Source organism: Jaculus jaculus, chromosome 5 (assembly GCF_020740685.1).
Source record: "Jaculus jaculus isolate mJacJac1 chromosome 5, mJacJac1.mat.Y.cur, whole genome shotgun sequence".
Taxonomy (NCBI): Eukaryota; Metazoa; Chordata; class Mammalia; order Rodentia; family Dipodidae; genus Jaculus; species Jaculus jaculus.
Window position 1 is genome coordinate 114,981,881 of NC_059106.1, and position 4,964 is coordinate 114,986,844.

General features: G+C 39.0%; 1 pseudogene; it reads right to left on the reverse strand.

The window, feature by feature from the left end:
* Window positions 1–3,643: 3,643 nt before the first annotated feature.
* On the reverse strand, window positions 3,644–4,718 carry LOC101603119 (annotated as a pseudogene).
* Window positions 4,719–4,964: the final 246 nt, after the last annotated feature.

Sequence of the window (4,964 nt, forward strand, 5' to 3'; positions counted from 1 at the left end):
GAAATCAGTGTGGAGGTTCCTGAGATAGCTTAAACTAGATCTACCATATGACCCAGCTATGGTACTTGTAGGCATATAGCTGAAGGACTCATCTCACTGCCTTAGAGATATTGCTCAACCATGTTTACTTCCACTCTATTCACAATAGCTAGAACCAGCCTAGATGTCCCTCAACTGATAAGAAAGATGTGGTAAATTTATACTGTGGCATTCTATACTGTAGCAAAGAAAAGTGAAATTATAAAATTAGGAGGGAAATACATGGATCTGGAAAAAAAAAATCATGCTAAGTGAGGTAACCCAGACCCAGAAAGCCCAATGCTGCATGTTCTCTCTCATATGTGTATCCTAGCTACAGATGTGTAGATGAACACATTACTGGCCTATGTGAGCTCATGGTAAGAGACTGAGTATAAGGGTGGGGGGAGGGTTAATCAAAAATCAAGATGTTATGAATAAACCATATAGAAACCTCCTTTCTTAGGATAATGGTATACCTAGAAGCCATAGACAGGAATTTTTCATTACAGAAAAATTTCAGTGCTGGGGATGGGATACCTTCCATTGAGTTGTTGGCCAGGGAGTTCCCTGATGCACAAAAAACATCACAGGCCTTTGCCAATGCTCTTGGTTTCACATCAGAAACAGATGGTAAGACCCTACTGCTGAATACTCTACATGGTTGGACTGCAAGGTCGCTGAGAAATCAAGATGGAGCTGAGCTGAAAATGACTTCCATGTAGACCAGCTGACAGAAAGCTGGGAAAAAAAAAAACAAAACAAAAAAACACAAACTACACTGCATGCAGCTCTCTGGGAGAGAGTCATCAATGGTGAAAATAGTAGACACTGCAAGCCTTAAGTTTTGCCAGCCAGGCCATATGACCAAATGCGTGCAATAGTTGCATGTCTTTTATGGGGGAAATAAACTGCTCTTTAGTTGGGCTGGAGGCCTGCTCCATGGGAGGGAATACGTGCCTGGTACTGAAAGCCTAATCAAAATCCTGTGGCAGGGGAGGTCATGGGCTCTAGGAGTGTAATGCCTGCTGGTGTCTGGCTAAATGCATAGATCATGCTTACCAAACTATCTTGCAAGTGCTTTTCTTAACGTTCATACCCATATATTGATGCTACTCTCCTCTCACGTTTGGTTAGACAAGCTTCTCTTTTCAGATGGAAGTTACCTTGGGATGACCAAAAGGCACCATGGTGCTGAGAAGAAATGACAGAGGAGTGCTCAGCACTGAAATATCTTTATTACTCCATCCAAAGTTCAGGGTCCATTGAGGAAGAGGTGGCAGAAAGAATACAAAAGCCAATGGAAGGGCAGGCCTGCATGCAATGCAATAATTCATATGCAAATTAGCTTCAATAATCCATGACCTTGCAGTGCCTAGAACTACCTTCATGAGACCCTCAAAATAGGAGGAACAGATGATGACATCAAAATAAGAGACAGACTAATCAAGGGAGTTAGGGGATATAATGGAGAGTGGATTTGTGAAGAGGAAAGTTGGGGAAGGGATGCAATTATAATGGTCTATTGTCTATAATTATGGAAGTTGTCAATTAAAAAAAATCCCCATTTTGCTGGGTATGGTGGAACATGCCTCTAATTTCAGTACTTAGGAGGCAGAGGTAGGAAGATTTCCATAAATTCGAGGCCACCCTGAGACTACATAGTTAATTCCAGGTCAGCCTGGACCAGATTGAGACCCTACCTCGAAAAACAACAACAACAAAAAAATAAATAAATAAACAAAATAAAATAAAAATAATCTTCATTCTGTAGATCTGTTTTTTAAAATGTAGATTAAAATCCTAAGGTGGGCATAGTGGCATAGGCCTGCAATGTCAGCACTCAGGAGGTAGAGGCAGAAGAAGATCATCTTCAGCTCCACAGTGAGCCTTAGCTACAGGAGACCTTATCTCATTACCCAACAACCCAAACAAGAAGAAACAAACAAAAATACCAACAAAATCACAGGGGCCCATTAAGTTTCTTCTAATAGGGATAAGTTTACTAAACAATTTTTTCCCCCTTTGCCCCTAACTTTGACATTTTTCAGAAACCTGGATGGTAACTGAAGTCAAATACATGAGCAGTTTAATATTGCTTTTTAAAAATTACATCTTTAATCCTGTGAGAATGTGGTGGTGAACCTGTAAATTTGTGATACTTTGTAAATTTCTCAAAGAAAACACAAGGAATGTCATGGAAAAAGTTATACAAATATTTATCTTGGCACATTCTGCAAATTCTGGTTAACAGACATACTATGAGGCTCCAAACATGTATCCAGTTTATCCTACTCTGAGAAAGAACAAGGTTATGTGACAGCAATATAACATAATGGTCTTGCTTTTACCAAAATAAGAGTTAGGTATCAATATGTATGAGGTGCTAAACTCTTGCATTCAGCTCACTTTTACTTAACTTTCTCATAGGTCTGATTAAGCACAGAGCAATGAGCTTAGGTGGAACATAATCAGGACACAGAAGCAACACTGATTTGCTTTAATTTTCATGTGGGACAAAACTAGAGCATCCAGAACCAGAAAGAAAACTACTTTACCTTGATTTAGGTTTTACTACACAGTGGGAAATCTATGTCAGTCTTTATAAGACAACCAATGAATGCTCTCAATTCAGGCATATACTCTGGCCAAGTTTCGTGTTACCACATCAAAAAAAAAAAAAAAGTCTTGTGTATAACAAGTATCTTTTCAAATATAGATTACTTTACAAGGGCCTGTAGGAAATACAGAAATAAGTTTTATGGAAAGGAAATGTTAAAGCTGCCCAAAAATTGAGATAGCACTGTTAGTGTACATCAGGCATTTGGTTCCACTGAGAGAATTCAATATGGCTCTACTAATTCATGCTAAGTTGCATCCTTAAAGTGCTCAATTTACCTTCCCTGACACTTCAAAAAGTCTTACAATCACTGCCCTGTCCTTTCTCAGATGAATAATGGCCAGCTATTGTGGACTTTCATAGTTTTTTTTTAAGGATTTTTTTATAGGTTTAAAAAATCTTTATGAATTACAGGCTTAGACATATAACCTCCAAAATGGTAGAGATTGCCTCAAAATATGAGTTCAAGCTGAAATTAAATTTTATGCTTAATTTTGTACCTAAAATATATCATTAAAATGTGAATCTTTTAATGTAAAAGTAGAAAATAGAGTAAAAATTCAGTATCACATATTTGCCTCAAATATAGGAACAACAATATAGTAACAAAAATAGAACTTGTACTTTTGCCCAAACTGAATTAAGTATCTTTGAATCAAGGTGAGCTGTTTCCCATCAGCAACCATTACCTCCTCATTTTAACACTGTTTAAACTCTAACAGGAGCAACTGTCTATTCAGATTTAACTAAGCATGTGCTGATTTGTAAGTAGTTTGTCTTCCACATTTGGTATCTAACTATCAAATACATGCACTTCAAAAAAAGTGTCATGTGATGGTGTAGCCTCACCAGAAGCAGCATAAGGTATTTGGCAAATGTCTTGAGACATTAATCAACATAGGTATAGGTCTTCATACTATGAAAGATTCCCAAATGCTTTTATTCTGTTAGCATTGGGGAGTAGGGGAAATCCCATTTTTATCATTGATTCCAATTCCTGAAAATTCAGTTGAGGTAACCTCTACAAGTCACTACTCCACATTTGCAGTCAGTTCTCACCCTCTTTTTGGCAGGGCTGGGGTCAACAGAATCTGAAGATAATTCACCAGAACCTTTCATTTGATAATCAAAAGTCAGCTCTTGTCCAGCTTTTATGGTTCTCATGGAAAATAATGCTATTCTGGGAAGACGAGTATCAAGGTTATAGATGAAAACATTAAACACTTGAAGATTTGGGTCACAACTATGATTCACAAAATGAGACACATTTCCGCATCGAGCAGCATCCATTGTGAACTCATCAGATTCATAGTCCAGATCAAAGAGGTGTGTGATTCCTCTGTTGTCATGCAACTGCACCCGCCTTTCAGCTTCTTCACTCATGACTACCTCTCCAACACATTCCATGACAAAACTCCTGTTTTCAATCTTCACAAGGGTTTTTACACCCCAGCCACAGCCATTGCTAGTTCGAAAAATGCACAGTGAATATTGTGTGCCTTTCTGTACAATTCTGTTAGGACAGTCAGGTCCACATCAGCACCTTGAGTTGCACTTGTAGATGAGAGTGCCAGGCTGGATCCTGATTTGCTGGTTCTTATTATAAGCCATAAGGACTCCAACTTCAGCAGGACAGCACTTCTCCAAGAAGCAAGACTGGTGTCTTTGTTGTCTTAGCTGATCCCCAGAGCTGGCTTGTAGGCATTGACGTAGTAGAAGTCTGAAGGGGGGCTCTCCAAGTTGACGGAGTTTTCGACAAATATCATCCTTTTGTGATTTTTTATTTCTGTTGAGGTCATCTTGCCATCTCTTCAGAGCAATTGTTTGCTTAGCTTTTTTTCACAATGTATTCAGCAATAGCAGTTTGCAAAGTTTTCTTGACATTGGTTTTTGGAATCATTATTTTGCCTTTCTTTACCTGAGATAAGTAGCTATGTTTGTCATTAGAGAATTGCTGAGGCAGTAATGGACACTTAAGATTTTTCAAAGTCTCCCAATTATTTGTAGAATCTGGCCATTCTTTCCATTTTGCAAGACAATATTCCTTATCCTCTCTGTGCCTCAGCATGGCCGCCGCCATCTTGTGGAGCTTTCATTCAAACTGGTGCGGTCAGAGCCGAGCACTCACCTCACAAATCCTTATTTTTAACGAAAGTTTTAGCATACCATTTGGATGTACCAAGAGAGCTTGCTGTGTATTCCAGTACAGGGGGCTGAGAGCTAGCTGAAAGTTGGACCCAAGAGGCAGAGTCCTCCCCATCTCAAATATTCAGGCTTCAATCCTCACCCCAGAGGATCTGCACTGGGCTCCTTCTTTACCCTCTTC